The following is an 18,997-nucleotide window of genomic DNA, read 5'->3' on the forward strand; positions in this document are numbered from 1 at the left end:
TTCAGCATTGCCTTAGCTGTGGAACACTGTTACATTTGCTAGAGGTAATAAAATTTCCCAAGTGCAAATTCAGAGGAATGTTATAAAGAATAAGATGTTGACAAGGGTGAGGGGCTCAACTTTTGTATTAACTGGAGCCATTTAAATATCCTATAGATGAAATTTGATGAGCTTATGAGTATTTAGGAGGATTTAATGGACTCAAACCTCCCTTTCTCTCCCTCCTCCCGAAAGCTTCTGTTCTTAAGCCCATTTCTTATTTCATATTTTGGAGGGTTTCAAAGCAGCTAGATTAATTTTGCGCTTCAAAACAATTGTGTTAAAATGCTTAGGAAAAAGAGATTACTTTAAATCATTGCACTAAAACCTGATGAATATTATGCAATATAGCTGATATTTACTATAGAAAGAGGTGTTTATATAGTTATCCCGAAATTCTCTCCCTCTCTCTCTCTCTCTCTCGGCAGAAATATACATACATATGAGTTATCTCATTTTATCCCCACAACCACCCTATGAGGTACATTAGACTGAGAGAGTGTAATTGGCCAAGTGAGCTTCATAGAGTTTGGGTGGGAAAACAGATGAAGTACTTCCTTGGGGTAAAAGTAATTGATTTGGGTCTGCAGATAAATATCAATCCCTAGAGCCCTACAAGAAAAAAACAAACTCATTCAGTATTTTGCTAAGGCAATTGTTATGTCAGGGTAAGCATTTTGGTTTGCCATATGGAATGATTCATCTGTCTCTTTTCCCCATGCACTGCCAACCCCCCACTCTACCTGAGCCAATTTCAGGAGTCGGGGTGGGGGTGGGGGGAGGAGAAACCTGTAGCACAAGTGGAAGACCTTGCTCAGCACTTCTGCTGATGGGTACAATTGGCTGAATCCTCCTCATTTTTGAGAGAGGGACAGGAGAGAGGGAGCAAGAACAACTCTTTCTCTGGAAAACTAAGCCCAAATTCAGTCTTGCCACTGTTATGATGTCATGTTTGGCTCCCCTGAGCTAATGAGCTTCACAGTATTCATCAATGGAAAGTAGTAAACACTTGAAGCACAAAAATGTTCTATATCGTGTTTTTAATATTATGTTGGGAGCCACCCAGAGTGGCTGGGGAGGGACGGCCAGATGGGTGCAGTATAATTAATATATTATTATTATTATTATTATTATTATTATTATTATTATTATTATTTATTATTATTATTTTCTACCCACATCAGGATCTTTTAAATTTATCCAAGGATGCACAATAGTTTTTGGAAGACTTCCATTGACAGTGTCATGTGGGCATCACATTTTGAAGGTCATCCATTGCCCAGTGGGCTTAGAGAGTCAAAAATATCTAGTTTTCTGCTGAGCACCATGATTTCCTGTCAGCTTTCTACATCTCTGTACCCTCCCCACCCCACCCCCCACAATATGCATCTAAGAGTATATGTGGATATGAGTGACACTCTGTGGAAAGAATCAGACACTAAGGACATACAATACAAAGAAAAATAGCTGTGCCTAGCATTCAGGTAGCACACTAAAGTCATGTTCATTTGATCAGGACACAGGAACACCTGTCATTCTCTAGAATGTGCCACTTTTTGGAGGAGGTCATTTTATTACTGTACATAGGTAGGCTATGGAGTTGGATGGTGGTATTCTTTATAACAGGGGTAGCTAATGTGGTGCCTTCTAGACGATGTTGGACTCAAGCCTTATCGTCCTTGACCATTGGCCACAGTGGCTGGGGCTGATGGGATTTGTAGTTCAAGTACATCTGGAGGTCACTCCATTGACTTTCTGATTGATACTATATCTGTATAAACAAATTAGCTTGATGTCCCTAGCTTGTGTAAACGTGACTTGGGATGGGGAAGGGAAGGAGTAGGAAGGGAAGAAGGCTTGAATCTGTTCCTGCTGAAAATAGAACAGCAACCCAAGAAACAATTGCAGTCATAATAATAACTGCTTATGTGCTTTGTTAACAATTAGGCAGTATACAGTTCTGTTAATCCATGCTTAGTCATTTTATAGTATTTTAACTATGCATCAAGCAATACGGTGAGGCAGTTTAGAGAACGACATATGAAGTGCAATATCTGAAATCCAGATTTAGACATTCATTAAACACCTCCATAAAATCTGTGGTAATTCAGTTTAGCTTGGTTAGAGTGGAACTTGGGGTGATGACATGTCATTTTCAATAAATGAACATTTTTCAGTGAGTCCATTAAAAGAGAGAGAGAGAGGCAGATTCTCCAACAAACATGCTAGCTTTTTCCAGGACTGCAATTTGTTTGCCATTTTGTGCAAATGTGATAATAGAATCATTTCACCCTTGGTGAACAGGTAAAGACATGCTTATCTGTTTTAAAATCCGGATAGAGGAGTCTTCTGCAAAGGAAAAAAAGGACATTATTATCCCTTTGATCTTTGTCACTTAAAATGAAAACCATTTTAAACAGTGGCATTATATTAAATGAATCTAAGTGCTCACGTAGGGCTCAGACTATTGTAAGAGCATGGAGATAAAATCATCCAGGTTGGCTATAAGCCACCCAGTTCCAGTACCTAGTCCCTGCTTTTTAGTAACATGTCCCAACAATAGCTTCATCAGGGTCATCTCTAGATTATAACCCCTCCTCTGCCCAGCAAAAAAGCCATCAGTGGGTCCCCTTAGCTTACTTTCTAATCACCTCCTAGCCGCTTTTCCTTGAAAATCACCACTCAGCTGAGAGGTGTGCTATTTGACCTGAGAGGTCAAATAGAGAGAGTGAAAGCTTTTAGCCTCTCAGAGTGTTTGCTATAGTTGACATTCATTTCCCTGCCATGAATGGACTACTGCTTCTGCTATATAGGCAAAATTATTTTCTCCCAGAATAAACACTGAAAGTGCACACAACACTGCATGGGCTGGCCATGTATTGGTGACTGCCCATCAGCTGTTTGAGTAGGCAGGCTGAAGCACCCTGTGTAGCTGCAGTTAAAGGCTGCATCCAGGTTCCTCAGCAAGGGTTACTATGAAGGCTCTGAGAAGCAACAACAGCATCTAGCTTCTCTCATGGCAACAACAAATGTGGCTTTTTCAGGATCTTTGTCTTCATTTTTACCTACTGTGTAGCTTAATAGTGGAACCCATGTTGTTTTGCACACACAGAAACTCCCAAGTTCACTTCCTAGCATCTCCAGGTTTGGGGGGGGGTCAGTTTGGGTGTATGAAGGTGATGTGAAAGTTATCTGCCTGAGACCCCGTTGAGACCCACTACCAGTCACAGTAGATGACACAGGCAGCCGCTTACAAATTCCTGCCAGGTGCCCAAGCCAATGCATGCTTACTCAAAAGCAAGTTCTCCTGTGTGAATAGGACATTATGTGGGGGTCACCCAGGCCCCTTGGACTGGCATATTTCTACCCTGTGTTGCTATTGTGCCTATAGAAAGAGTTGTGGGTCCTGCAGTCACCTCACTGACCCTTTCCCCAGCTAGTCCTTATTCTTCTCTTTTGTTTCTCATTCTCTTCAACAACAGTCTCCAAAATGTGGAGCTTTCCCTCTCTGCCCCATCCTCTGAGACATAAAGGCCCCTTCCATGTCCTCTTCTCTGACAGGTGAGTTTCATGGCACAATAAAGGCCCTCGCCAATCAAAGCATCCAGAATTAAGAGGGGAAGCAGGATTCTCATTCAGAGTTATGGGACTATTACAACCTCCCACATTACTCCTGGTTCATTTGCAATCAGCTTTTTCATTATCTTTCAGCTACACCGGTCCAGAATTATGTTAATTGCCTATTAACTACAGTTGGGTGATTCATTTATTCTTTTAATTTAGAGTATCGATAATGGATCTAACCTCTATTTTGCTTTTAAAACTTTTTGATACAGTCTGTGCTGTCAGTGCAGCGACAGTGAAAACACAATGTCAATACCGTCACTACTCCTCAAGATCATGCAATCTCTCTAGGCAGCATCGCATCCTATATCTTTGGCGTCTCCTTGGACAGCTTTAAGTGGCACTTCGGCAAATTGTAGGAAAAAGTCACCCTACTCCCCCTTTTGCTGTTCCTTTATGTTTAAAAATAGGTTTCAGCTGGAGTGTTTTCAGAAATCTTTCTGACTTTTCTTTCAGCCTGTAGCATTCTTATACTTTTCAATATAGAATGGCTTGGATGGCTCAGACATGGGAACTACAGTCCTTCCCAGAGATGTTTACATAGCTTTTGGAAGCAAATGGGATTTAGAAAAAAGTAACTGTGCTTGGATTATGAGCTCTTCTGTGCCTTTGAAGAAAGGAAAACTGTGCATTCAAAAGGGGGAAAGGCTGTAGCTCAGTGGCAGAGCAGCTGATCTGCATACCAGAAGATCCCAAGATCAATCATCAGGATCTCCAGTTAGGGCTAGGAAGGTCTCCTGCCTACCCTTGGAGAACTGCTGCTTGTAAGGGGGGGGGGGACTGCAATGGGATAGTAGTGTGCAAAACTCATAGGTAGCATTCTGCTTGATTTTTCAAGCCCCAAGCAGCAGCTGGCAATTAGAACTCCATTTGTTGGTTGCTTTTGCTCTGCTGTCTAGTGTCATTATTTAGTATAGTCACTAAATGCAATGGGGCTTTATTGTATTTGGGTGAGTCAGGAGTTTCTTGTTACCGTTCTGTTGGGGACAAATGACAAAGATCCTATTTCCCTTCCTGACTCACAGTATTTGGGTGAGTCAGGAGTTTCTTGTTACAGGTCTCTTGGGGACAGATGACAAAGATCCTATTTACCTTCCTGACTCATAGCCTTCCAAAACATTGTCAGTTGCTCACTCCAGTTAAAGACTCCAGTTATTTGTAGTGCATTATGGGATATATATAAACAGTTGTTCTTGTGCCACTCTGATTTGGCACAGAAATCAGACTAAAGATGGTTTGGTGGAAGATTTAGATTATTGTGAGCATACAAATGATTTGGCATTAAATGATATGAGAATACAGAAATCACAAGAATGCATAATGCTCATTTCTGTGGAATAATTCATGAATAGATTCATGAGAAGGTTGGCAGGTTGCAAAATGGCAACCATAATATTTCAGATCAGGGTTTGTTTACAGAACTGCACTATTCAGGCCTAATTACAACCACAGACACTTTTTAAATTATTTAAATTGTATTTATACTTTCCACCAAACCATCTGGCAGTATTGTAGCCCTTCTATTAATCAGAAACATTGGAAGTGGTGATGACGTACACCTCCACCCTCAACTGGTGTCACCTCCATGGATAGACTTTGTAAATGCCCAAATAAGGCTTTGGAACTTTGCCTCCAGTTATTTGAATAGTCCAGGGATATTTCCAGTGTGGTATACGAACATAGGAGCCAACTCCTAGGGGCTGAGGTGTCTTCAGCTCCCCCATAAGATATTTGAGCCCCCACCCAAGTTGATGGGCATTGCCATTCAAATTGTGTATATGTACTGCCTCATGTGATCTGTTATGTGGGGCGGGGCTTACCTCCCCCTCCCCCAATATTTTGTTCAGGTTGGCACCGCTGTATGTGAACAAATTCTGGAAGCCAATAAGATATAAATGCTTATGCTGATGGTATCATTCTAATATTGCCTTTTAAAATTGTGCTGAGAGTTTTCTGAAGTATCTGTGGTGAATGCAAACCAGTTGGCATCATTTACCATTGTTCGGCAATCTTATATATTTAATTGTGCCCAAGTAAGCCAAGGATAACAGATTAGCATTTTGCCTCCACATTGCATTTGCTTTGTATTGGTAAAAATGGTTATGCAGGGCAGTGAGGAATTGAGACTGCAAATCTAAATGCACTTACCAAGGAGTGAATTCAGTGCCTTGCATCCTGAATTGCCCTTCTGCAAACAACAGGTTGCCTTCTAGTCACAGAAGAGACTCTGATCCAGTGTAGGCTCTCATTAGCTGAAAGGATGGAGGCAATTTTCACTTGTTCCCCTAAGCTCTCCTCCTGCATTGCCTTCCCCACTGTTCTAGAGGGTTCTTCTTCAACTGCCTAGACCAGATTTTTAAATACTGCTGGGGGTTGTAGGAAGAATGAGTAAAAAATCATCTTCCCATTCTCCTTTGCCAGGGGGAACATCACATCAGAGGAGTTCCACTGACACAAACTTAGAATCCAAGCCTAGTGGATTTACTTCCAAGTATAGTTCCTAAGAATTGCACTGTACATCATATGCCAATTCCGTGTAAAAATTCTGCATGAATGTAACATAGCAATCAGATCATACATTGCGGAAAAGTGATGAAGTATCTTATTAGAGGATGTGTGACACTGAGTAATGTATTGGGGGGTTTATATTTATTTGTTTTATTTTAAAATCTTTAAGATAATATTTTAGTTTCCTGTTAATTATGTTGCTTTGAATGTATTCTTTGTATCTGACTTTCGGTAGTGTTTTATTCTGGATGGTTTTAGTTGATGTTTTAACTTGTTGCAAACCGCTTTGAGGTTTTTTCTTAAAAATATAAAGTGGTATAAAAATGAAATGAATAATGATGATGGTGCTGATGATGATGTGGAGATTTCTTCTTTCAGCCTTTTAGTATCACTTCATTCTATATAATGATGGAGGCCCTTCAGGCTCTCCCCATTTGGCCCATGAGTTTGCAAAGCCCTGCGTGTTGAGCTTTGCAAGCGCCAATGATCAGCTGATCACTAAGGCTTGCCAGGAGCCTGTGCCTTTGCCCACAAGACTTTGTTTCAAACCATGCAGGCATATATGGGTCACCTGATTTCATTGTGACATCAGGTGATTGATTACCTGTCAGAATTGGCCCACAGGGGAGATCAGGATCTGGCCTGTGGCATAACAATGGTCAATATCTATTTAATCATTTCTTTAAATAATTTCTATTGTGCTTTTCTACACCAGAGTGTACTCAAAGCAGTTTACAGTAAAACAACAGATAACAAAACTCAAAATTATAAAAATGAAGCAAACCTATTGAATGACTTTGATGAACTAGAGGCCACCTCTAGCCCATTAAAGCTTATGTCACAATACACTGGTTGGTCTTTAAGGTGCCACAAAACTCATTGTTGTTGATAACGGTGAACACACTTTTCATATTTTCCATGGAACATTTTAAATATTTTAATTAAGATTTATTCCCTTCATTGTGTTTTGTAACTAGCAAAGATAATTAGAGAAAATATGACTCTGTCTATTTTCAAAATTATTGTAAGCTGCAGGCACATCTTATTAGACAGTATAGAAGAAAACACTGATAAAAGCAGAAGACTGGTGTTTTGGCTTTATAGCATACTTAGGTCACCCTCTGCTGGACAACAAATGAATAGCCATGGATTTTCTGCAAAATATTTCTCCCCTCCCTTAAACTTGTTGGTATAGTTTTAGGGACTCCTTGGCACTTTCTGAATATCCAGGCATTTGTTCTTGGCTTAAGTGCTGATAATGTTGCCTAGATTAAAAATATAGGAAGACAATATTTGAAAATATTTGTGATTGGTTTGCCAAGCAAACTGTGGCTCAAGTAAGCTCTTTATGGGGGTCAGAGCCTTTAATAAAACAAGGGCATAACAGAACAGTAGCAAAGGAAAAGTAGGATGTATTTGGAAGAGAAAACATAAACTCAAGCATTTTTTTAAAAAAAGAGAGTTGTGTTCTTGCTCATTAAATATTTGCAAGCTGTCAAGACAGGATTTGACAGCTATATCCAAGAAATGTGATACAAGCATAAATAGCTCAAATCTACATCTCAGAATAGCTGGCTGGACTTCATAACCTCTATGTATAACACAACTTGAGTTGGCAATATGGAAACACATGGGCAAGATGTCCAGATTGAGGCTTATAGAATTTTATTGCTAGCCTGCATATCCCTCTGCTAAACCTCTTCTTTTCTGAGGGAAGCAGGTCTCTGGCAGATGTTTATTGTGGGTTTTCAAACATGAAATTCCTTGTCTATTTAGCTCCAGGGATTTTTATTTTGCTCTGATTAACCTTCTGGACTTTTTAAATGCATTATTTTCCAGGGCCAGCCCTACCATTAGGCAGAGTGAGGTGGTAATCTCAGGCAGCTAGTTGTGGATGTCATGAAAAAGATGCACATTGAGGGGCCACTAGAGGCGCATCAGAAGATGGCTGACAATAACATCTCTCCGACCCACACGAGGTAATTTGGAGGCTGTGATGGGAGTAAATAACCTCCCTACCCCCCCAGGATTGTGGGGGGGCTGCCCTTGCCTGCTGTGCCCTATACCACCCCTGAATTTGTGGGGATGGGGGCACTAGGCAGAATGCCCTCCTGTGGATTTCGGCGCTCCTGGACGCTGCCTCTGATCCGCGCCTCTAGCTGCAAGAACTTCAAAAGAAATGATTAGGATGAAGCGAATGCACATATTTCAAGGAAGGAGGGGGAGTAAAGACTGCTAACAGAAGAGATCTCTGATAAACAAGACGAGTCGGAGGAACATGAATCAATCAGATGAAGATACACCAAGACTTGGTATGGCAAAGGGACTGGATGGGGGAGGGGGGAAAAAACTTTCCTTTCTTTCCTCTATGTGATTAAACAAGAATTCCCCCCCACACACACAAGTCAGAAATGTCGTTTGAAGGACTTAAGCTGTGGATTTACGTCTGTGTGGAGATAAACTTTCTAACCAAAGCATGTTTTAAGAAGAGCGTGGAATGTAAAAGGGCTTTGGAATGACACAGTTAAAAATACCGTCGCCATATTGGGAAGTTCTGTCGGAGGACTTAAGTCTGGGAGGAGAAATAGAGAAATAGAGCTTTTTTTTATTGTGGGTGAATCTCCTCAGAGGGACTTAAGAGCGACAGTTCTGTGATTAATGATGGAAAGAGCGATGTTATCTATGAATGCGATGATATATGGAAACCATCTCGATTTGAGGATTGGACGAACGGAAAAATTCACACAGGATTATTATTGGTGTTTATCGGCTTAAGGAGATTATCAGAAGAGATCATAAAGAAAAAAGAGAAAATATACGAACAAGATGAGATGTGGAAACAGCAAGATAAGACTGGATAGAATTATGAACTTTGTTTGGACTGATTTGGACATTAACGCAGTAGCAAGAAGATGATCAGAGTCCCCCTTCGGATCTTGAAATATGGGTCCCCTCAACAAAATTTAAAATTTGGCTTTGTAATTTGGAATTTATGTGATGTGATTTGATTTGATTTGATTTGATTTGATTTGATTTGATTGGCCGGTTAATAAAAATTGTTTTTTTAAAAAAAGAAAAAGCTGCAAATTGTAAGTTATTAAATTTAATATGGTTGCACTTTTCCTCCCAGGCAGAGGCATTTGTTATACGTTCTGCTTCAGGCGCCAAAAATAACTTGGTCAGCCTTTGGTACGATAGAACTGACTGGTGGGGTGGTGATTTGCTCTTCTGCCTCAGATGGCAAAATGCTGGACCTGTTTGTTTCTTGTTTGTATTGTTAAAGGGAGGGAAGGATTGAGATGCACCTTGCTGGGCATATCCAAGAAGGAATGAGCTGAAGGGAGATGATCGTATATTTGAGTTATATATACTTTGATACATATAAGGAAATTGATTTAAAAAGTGAATCGCTCTCTCTTTGTACAATTATTTTCCTTTCTAGAGAGAATGACCACTGGAGCTACACACAATGGGCATAGCATGCAAAATTTAATGCCACCTACCATGACTGACTAACAGCTTTGGCATAGATTAATGTCTCCCATAAAATTCACCCTCTCCAGTTCATGTTTTTTGTATAAGGTAACATGCTTTAGTCACAGTTTGAATGCAAAGAATTGAATCTGGCCCAGGGACACCATACAGTGGTGTAATTCATATATTGAAGCAATTCAAAGAAAGTGCAATTTATGTAATTCTAGTCTCCCTGAAGGAAAAGTTCAGTGGGATTGACTAGAAAATTAAGTTTCAAATAGGCTTCTTGGTCCATCCTATATAGCATATATGCACACTCGCTGCAGAATGATTAAAAGCATTGCAAAGGTTATAATCTTAAATTCAGACACAAATACATCAGCTGGAAGTCAGTTCTGTTGCAATCAGGCAGGCTTAACATCTGAGAAATGAGCCATTTGTATCGAGGCAACTGTATTTCTTCAGGAGCCTATTTATCTCTAAGTATTTTCAAAAGGAAGAAGACCTCTGGAATTGTTCAAGAGGCATAAATCCAAGATGGTTCATCCTGCTGTCTCCCGTCTTTATTCCTTAGCTCTGTTGCATGCTGTGATTAACAGAAGGAAGCAATAGAGTTGTATATAGCTTTTCTTCTTCCTTAATCCTAAACACTTCCTTGGATTTCAGTGGAACCTTCTCCTGTGTGACTTTAGAATTGGCATCTCAGTTTCATACTTGCTATGAACCCTGTTCCACATGCACCATTGGTGAAAAGAGATTTAGACATTATAGAGGAATGTTGTCAGTGAAATTCACAGTAATTTGCACATTCAGCTGGCAGTAGATATTTGAAACATCCCAACTGAAATTTGCACCAGCTATGTGCAGTTTTACAGCCTGTGGAAGTGCCTTGCACAAGTTCGCCTTTTTGTGAGTGGTATTAAACTAAATAATTGTGCTAGTAAAGAATAACACGACTGCAGCAAGACTCGTCCCCTCTTCCGCTGGCATGTACCCCCACCACCCCAAAATGTGTTCCAGAGGGTTGGGGTAGCTCCAGAAGAGATTTAGAGCATGTGCAGAGGGGGGAGAGGAATAATGTTGCATTGCATAAGGAGAAATCCTTGCACCGACGGAACGATTTGCTTAGCTTTACTGCTACGTTGAATGCAACCCTATATTTTAGATAAGTTGCTGTTTGACAAAAGCAGAAGTTACTGCACTGATGAAAGGTTGTACTTCTTTGTTCATTCATTCTATCTTTCCTAAAATATTTGCATGCTGCCCAGGGTGACTAATGGACATTCAATCATAAAATAATTACAAATAAAACATGAATGAACTTTATTACGGTCTCAGACCAGGATTAAAAAAGCATATAGATAAAATAGCAGTTAGGATTTTTTAACCAATAAGGCATAGGATAAAACATCTGGATAAAATACAAGATTAGGCATGGATAGTGGATGGATAAAAAACTGATAATTAAAACAAATAAGAACTAAAAACAAACAAGGACACGCAGTTAAAACAACTGTAAGAGCAAAAGAACTAAAAGACTCGCAGTTAAAACAACTATAAGAGGCTGATCGGCAAATAAAACATATTTAGAACATCCAAAGTCATAAACCTATGATAGATGGACTATGACTATTTTGACATTAAAACTAAGTTAGTCCAGCAATCCTGAAATAAATAATATTAGGAGAGTTTTGTCTCCTTTTTCCCCTGGCTTTTTTTTTAAAAAAGGTGTGAATTCATATGAGCCTAAATTAAAGACAAGATCCACAGAAAGCCCTGTGCATTATCTCCGATTCCCTAGAGAAACAGTCAGTTCTTTTACTTGTTGTTCAGATGTTCTTGCTGCTGTCTTTTCAAAGGCTTCGGTTTCTTTTGAACTTATCAGGCTCTTGGCTAAAAAATGCCAGCACTCTCTCTCCCCACCCTCCCCACCTGCCTTAATGAACAGCAAAGAGTAGCAAAATAGGAAACTTTGAATTAAAGTCTCTAAAAGCTGGAGAAGTAACTGATAATATCCAGTCCTTTTAGTTTAAGCTCCAAAAAAAGACAGTGGGAAATGTAAGAATTTAGTAGAAGGTAATGTTGCTGTGCAGTAGCAGCTGTTTCCTAAAATGAAGGTGGGGGGGGGGAATCAAATGTGTTGATGCATGCAGTAACATTTAAATGTTCCAGCTGTGTAGACTGGGGTCCAGCTGATGAGAATCAGAGTGGTTTCCAGTTGCACGGGAAAGATCAACATCCATGGGGCTGGATCATTTAAATGTTACTCCAATGGCACTGAAGCAACTCATAGAAAATGGGCCTCCAAACTTCTATTACAGAAGCTGCTTCTCTGGAAGGGGACAATAATGTATGGAAATTGACAATATGTGGCTATTTATTTAATCAAGAACTACCAATCAGAAGCTCCATCTGAAGCTGATATAGTTAAGTTGCAAATATTAGAAGTCAGAGGTGTGAGCTTAGAGCAGAATCTTCTCCCCATTCCCTTCTGCCCTGGCTGGCATGCACAGGCAGGGCTTAGGAAATGGTAGTTTCTGCAGTGGCCTTACTATCTTAAGCAAGGGTGGCAACCTTTTTCAACCTGAGGGCTCCATTCCTTACGAGAAATCTGCTGGGGCCGGAGGCAAAAGAGGGCAGATCAATGGGTGCAACTTTTACCTTTGTACCATTGGCTATATTCCAGCCACAAAAGGTGTTTACTTACTCCCACCCTCATTTCTCTCCATCAAGGGAGGCAAAAAGCATTACCACAGTTTAAAGGCACATTGCAGCCGGGCAAGAGTATTTGAGGATGGCTGGCCCAGGATGAAGAGTGTGGTCTGGAGAGTTGGGTGGAGGCAGCCTGAGGAAAGGCCCAAGTGCTGGAAAGAAAGGTATGGAGGGCCCACTTCCTCCTATTGGCCCAGTAGAATACCGGTTCCATCCTCTAATTATCTTTATGTGTACAGGAGCCCCAATGTCTGTATGGAACTCTCCTGCCTACAGATACTTTTCCCTCCAGTGACGGGAACAAGCAAATTCTTTAGACCCTTTCTGTGCGATCAAATAGGTTGGGATTTACAGGTTTCAGTGTTGCAGTAAAATGGGCACATCATTCCTTTTAAGTTCTCCCATTAGTAACTGGTTCCACACGAAGTCAGGAATCTCAAAGAACAGCATAATATATATGGTGATCTGATTATTGGCCTGGCCAAAATAATAAATAAATAAATAAAAATATTTTCCTGGCTGAATATGTTAGAAGAAGCAGTCAAGTAACTCAAATGTAGTTAAGCGGTAAGACCTGGGCTGAATTTTCTATTTCCCCGGTGACATTTTGCTGGAAACGACATGGCTCAATGAAATCAAATCTCTCTGTTTGCCAACTAGTCTGCCAAATTTCATTCAAGTCCAAACATTCATAGTTCATTTACATTTTTTTTAAAGCTCTTTAATCAAGGTAATATTTACTTCATCATTATGCCTGAAATCAAGACAGGATGTTCATCAGGGTATTTAGATCTAAACGTTCTTTCACCATTGTTTCCACTTTAATCTACAGGAGTCTGCTACAGCTAACAAAACAGATATGAAAGCAGCATCTTTGGACCTTGAAACTAGAAATTATGGTATGGAAATATTAATTGCTCCTGTTGAATAATCACATGTGATCTGAAACACTGGTGTGGGTGAATGGAACCTCTGCTTGTACTTTAAGTCTGTATAGATCCATTTCCCAAGTGATGATGATGATGATGATGATGATGATGATGATGATGATGATGATTTTGCGGTTGACTCTGATCCTAAAATCAATAGGACATCTGTCTAAGTAAAGCTTGGGATGCTACAACATTAGAGAACTTCTCTGAAGGTACTTGAGAAGAGGTTGGCTATACCCCTTTCTGAGATGGCTTAGATCTGAAAAGCCCATCTCAAATGAGTCAGACCTGCTAGTGTCCATCTAGCTCAGCAAATTCTGCACTGACAGTGACTCTCCAGAATTTCAGATAGGAAATCTCTCCCAGTCCTGCCTGCAGATGCCAGGGATTGAACCTGTGATCTTCTGCATGCAAGCAGATGCTCTACCTCTGCCTTTCCCCCAAAGGTGTTTTCTTCCTCTTGCAGCAGCTTAGCACCAACACTTAAGAATCATGAACTCATTCCTAGGACTGCCAAGCCAAATGTAGTTAAATGATTACTGGACCCAAGGCAAAAGGGGGTTGGCATTAGGCTGGTGTAGGTGAATTAAGGGATTTCTTGCATTTTTGTAAGCAGCTAGCTATTCTGTGAAGAGATGTTGTTATTAAATATGTGTTTCACTGTAGGTTTCCAATCCAGGATCTTGAGAACATGCAGAGTAAATAATAATAATCTTTAACTCCATTTTATTGTTTATCAGAACCAGCTTATGGCTTTGTCTCAGAACAATTCTGAAAACACAATTCAAAGCTTTGAATGGTTAATTCACAGTGGACTGAAGCATCCCATGTCTGAAGCATGCAGGGTAAGAAGTGCTCAGAGTATAGCTATTCTCTTCAGTAAGGGCTCTACAGACATATCCAGATCTACCACATAGGAACAAATATTGTTTGAAAGCATCAATACTTTACAAAGGAGGCATCTGTCAGCATTAAGACCCTAAAACTTTAGGAGTCACACTATATCAGCAGATAAAACCTTTCTATTACCATACCACTATAGAATACAATTTTGAATTCATACATTATACTGCTATGCCAGGCCCCACTTGAGATCTTCATTCTTCCCAAAAAAAAATCTTAGTGTTTCTAGAGCACTTAGCTATTTGTTTGCCAAATAGCATTGTCTCATTCTTTGATTAGTATTATTGTTCTGAAGAAACATATAATATGGGAAACTGTAATTGTTTTCATAGAATGATTCACTTCTCTGTGCAGAAATTATGTTGTGTCCTATTGGTAACTGTGTGCATCACATCCTTCAAACACCAGAAGGATATTGTCTCTGTAGTAACTGCATGATTGTTGTTAATTGCTGTTTTCCTGCAGTTACAACTATAGCAATTGCAATTGCTTAACGTGCAAAAGCATTACTGGGGAAGAATGCAGTTTACATTTATCTTCATTAATAGAATCCAGTATTTGGAAATGAGGAGCAACCATCATGCTGTCTTCATTTGTTCCTTTGGGGCGTATGAACATCTGCTTACTATGCTGTCCTATAGAGACAATTATTCCACCATCACAATTTCCATGATGTTATGTGGCAGAAAAATGCAGCACGTAAGATGTTTGAAGTTATTTAATCTTTCCATTCTTCGAGGAAGAAGTCTGGTACCCAGAATTCAGTTATGACTTCAGAAGGAACAATTGTCTCTGTGTGCCTAATTGACTACTTTTAACATGCTTCTGAAAGGTATGAATAGGATAACATACAATACGTAAAGATAACAGCAGAGAATATCAGGGGTCTCAAAGTTCACTTAAATAAAGGTAGTCAGAATTTAGAACTGTTAAATGCCAAGTTTCAATTAAATGTATAAAATCACTGTGTTTGAAAACTGGGGAAACATGTCCCCACCTACTTCCATATTTTTCTCCTTTCGTATCATTCACTTTTCTCTGAATGATGTAATATTATTGAGGTTCCGCTGCATTCACACTGGATGGGGAACCTCAGCTCAGACAGGCATCTAGTGCAACCTTTGCCAACCTGGTATCCACCAGAAGTTTTGGACTGCAATTCCCATTATGGGAGTTGTAGTCCAAAACATCTGGAGGGCACCAGACTGACAAAGGCTGATCAAGTTAATCCCTATAAAATATATAACAATCAGCTCAAAAGGTCAATAGCAGAATTAAGAAGCAGAGAAAAACACACTTACTTAAGCATGATCCACCCAACTGTAAACTTTCTTAAGGGTTCAATCATATGCATAGTTAACTAGGAATAAATCCCATTTAATATAGTTTGTGTCCTGAACCTCGGCATACTCGGAGGTCAGTCCTGATGGTGCACATAGTCCCAAGGGTAACATTACAGAGTAGCCAGATGGTCCAAATGGTCAAATACCAGTCTAGGTCCAATACAACGAGCAAGGTCAAGTCAATCCATAAGGTCAGGTTCCAGCCTCTGCAGAAGATCCAGGGAGGGTTGAAGCACTTGCGATCAGTCCCAAAGTCACAATCTAGGGGCATTCCCAAAGCACCCAAGCTGTGGTCCATCAACAGAGAAAGTTGAACAAACAGTGTCTCTGCCTTGCTTCCCTTCTATCCTTCCCAGTCTTGATTGATGCACCTGAGCTTACTGCAACTGAGCAGCTGTGTCTCTCCACTTGACAAAAGCATGTGATCCTCAACAGCCCTGAGTTTAATCCAGCTGAGTGACCACAACTTCCTTTCAGACTTAACAAGTCCCATGATCTCCACCTGGTCCACTACTGAGCTGGGCTGTCTTCCCTTGCCTGCCTCAGTCTCCTGGAGTGCACTTCCCTTAGTTCCCAATGCCTCAGAAGCCTGCCCTGTTCACAGATATGGGGGGATCTCTGGTTCTGGTGATGTGTCCCCTTCCCCTGGCTCCCATGAACTATCAGCTGCCCCTTCAACGTCCTCCGAAGTTCCGTAAGTACTCCCTAAGTCCCCAACTTCCCCTTCCTCATCTACAGCTTGTCCCAGTGTGTACCAGTTGTGGCTACACCCCTCGCTGGCATCCTCCCCCCCTTCCTTGGTGTCCTGCCAGGAACATACAAGAGTGTGCTAACTTCAATGCCCCTTAAAAGTGCTTAAACTTGGATGTGTCCTGCCCAGTAAGTGAGAGTTCTGCATCTGCTTAACTATCCCACAGAAATACATGGGACTTAGAAGTATTTAGCTGTGCCTGGATTGCACCCCAAATTCTTCATTGCATCTAGAGTCCATGGATGAGTAGACATGGTATTAACACTAGGATGTAAGTATAGTTTTCTGCTTTAATATTGTAAACCTGCTCAAACACCTCATGTCATTCTAAACATGGGGAAGAATAACTGAAGCACATGCAAATCTTACTAAGTGCTTCAGAAAGGCCAATATTAACTGTAGCAGTTCTTAATGATATTCTTAAAACCTTGCTGTCTCACTGCAGATATCTCATACATAACCTTATGAAAACAAGACAGTCGGACTTAGTCATAGTTGATAATTAATGTGCAATGGTATCCAGCCAGGATTAATTTCGTGCTAGAATAAAACATATGGAATAATGCTTAAGCTTACATCAAAGTCAAATACTGAATACATCAGGATACATTATCTCTTCACTTTCTGGAGTATATTATGTTCTATTAAGATCTGATGTGTGCTGAATTTATGCCCACGCTTCCCTGAGAATTTGTGGCGGCTCACAAATGTGTTCCCCAGCGCCTTTCTCTGTAGCATCTTTACAATTCTGCTTCTCGTTCTTCACATGAAGATTAAAACACTCATTATCTGTCTGAGAAATCAGACCAGGAGTAGATGTTAAATAATAGTTTTAAAATCCTTATAAGAAGACACCTAGAATATTACCTACTGGAGAAGCCTTCAAAGCAGTGAATTTAAAAATCCAAACTATTATTCCATGCTGATTTGGACAACAAAGAATTTACTGGGATTTTAATTCAGCTGCATGTGTGCGCTTTTTGAAGCTGTTGCTTGAAGTAAATACAACCTCAACCATTATAAAATATTCAAAGCCCTCATACATATCAAATAGACGGAGGTACAGTTACTAGGGCAATCTCTTACATATCAGTTAAGCAAATAACTGGGCTCAAAAGTTTCCTAATTCTAGAGTAGGTCACTTACAGCAACTCGCACTTTTATGGATCATTTCATCAAGTGGATTTGGTCTTACTGTGGTCAGTTTAAGAATTTAGGTTCTACTTAGTATGCAGAGTGTGTGCAGCCTATTTGTTGTGAGCAGTACCAAACTACAGCAAAGCATGCTGACCAAACTCTACCTGCTAGAAATCCTGTTCCAGCTGGATTTTTCTGATGACCATTTCTCAAATGAGCTTGGCGGGAAATGGAGGTGGAGGGGTTGCACCCTTAAGAGTTAAAAACAGTGTATAAAGCTGCATAAAAACACTATGTTGGAACCATAGTGACAAAGAAAGAAGTTACAAGGGACACAAAGAGACGTATTAGGTATATGCCAGCAGCCAGATTAGCAGTGAGGGAAATAACGCGGAATTTCTAGGGAATTGGAAGGAATAGCTACCATTGCTGGTTTGTTTGAGAAGTCCCACCAGAACTTTGGCAACTTCCACCCCAACATCAAGTTGAGCCTAGACTAGTCCATGTAGAAGGTGTATGTTCTTGTCACTACTATACAATTGCATAATGGACATAGAATCATAGAACATATAGACACTATCTTATATTAGAAACCTAATGACCCCTACATATATCTATGTGCTTCCAGCTTCCACCCAGGACTCACCACAAAATCTATTGTCTATAGCTAAGCCCTGCTATACAACCACATCTACTTTAGTTTTGCTTGTAGTTTTGGACTACAACTTTCAACAGCTCTAGAGAGCAAGGCCAGTGGCCAGGGCTGATGGGAGTTGTAGCTCACAACATCTAGAGTGCATAACTTTGCTTACACTTGCATTAGAGTTTTTACTCACAATTTAAGGTTTTACACCAGACTTTCCTAAGTCTACAGAACCCACCCACACAATGAAGTGATAAAGCAGAGTTAGAGTTCAGATTGATACCTGTGAATAATTTAGTAATGACAGACCCAGAAATGAAAGAGACACAACAGCACTTGTTGCCAAATACATCATCAAGGATTTACAACCAGGCAATAATACTTCTCTCTTTCAGACTGTGGGTGGTAGGCCTGTTATTGCTTACAGACACACCCCATCTAAAACATCTACCATTCCTCAGTAACAGAGACGTGTACAAGGACCAGACTTTGCAACAAACCCAGATGCCAACCCTTCCATTGTGTCAGATTATTGGTCCATCTAGAACAGTCTATCTAGAACACTGATTGGCAGCCACTGTCCAGAATTTTTGATTTGAGTATAAAGACAATATTTCCCTTTCCAACTACAGAAGTTAACTCAGCAGTGCCAAGTTGATTTATCACTCGTAACTGTTATTGTAAAGAGTCACTGTAGTTATTTTACATAAATTCTAGGTCTCATTCAATTGTCAGTATTTGTACATTTTGCATGTTATTTCCCTCTGACCTTACTGTTTACAAACTCCTATGAAACATTGTGTATCTTATGAACTGGACTCTAGTCAATGAAAACGTGTGCCATAATAAGATCTGTTAGTATTTAAGGACCAACAAAACTTTTCATTGTTTTAGCTGCAACAAACTCAACATAGCTATTGCTCTGAAAATT

The 18,997-nt window shown here is 40.1% G+C and overlaps 2 long non-coding RNA genes across 2 annotated transcripts in view; one reads left to right on the forward strand and one right to left on the reverse strand.

Annotated features, from left to right (window-relative positions):
* The window catches only part of LOC309337685, a 36,030-nt gene extending 17,241 nt beyond the window's left edge, over positions 1-18,789 (forward strand). Inside the window, exons 5-8 of the long non-coding RNA XR_014154485.1 lie at positions 13,190-13,256; positions 14,030-15,024; positions 16,453-16,557; positions 16,732-18,789. This is a non-coding gene — a long non-coding RNA (uncharacterized lncRNA). The remainder of the gene's footprint in view (positions 1-13,189; positions 13,257-14,029; positions 15,025-16,452; positions 16,558-16,731) is intronic.
* On the reverse strand, positions 1,937-4,425 carry LOC309337699. Its single transcript, XR_014154506.1, has 2 exons — positions 4,347-4,425; positions 1,937-2,388 (listed from the first exon to the last, which is right to left on the reverse strand). It is a non-coding gene; the product is annotated as an uncharacterized lncRNA (long non-coding RNA).
* Positions 18,790-18,997: the final 208 nt, after the last annotated feature.

The sequence above is a fragment of the Podarcis erhardii genome, assembly GCF_964252035.2.
Source record: "Podarcis erhardii genome assembly, chromosome: 3".
Taxonomy (NCBI): Eukaryota; Metazoa; Chordata; class Lepidosauria; order Squamata; family Lacertidae; genus Podarcis; species Podarcis erhardii.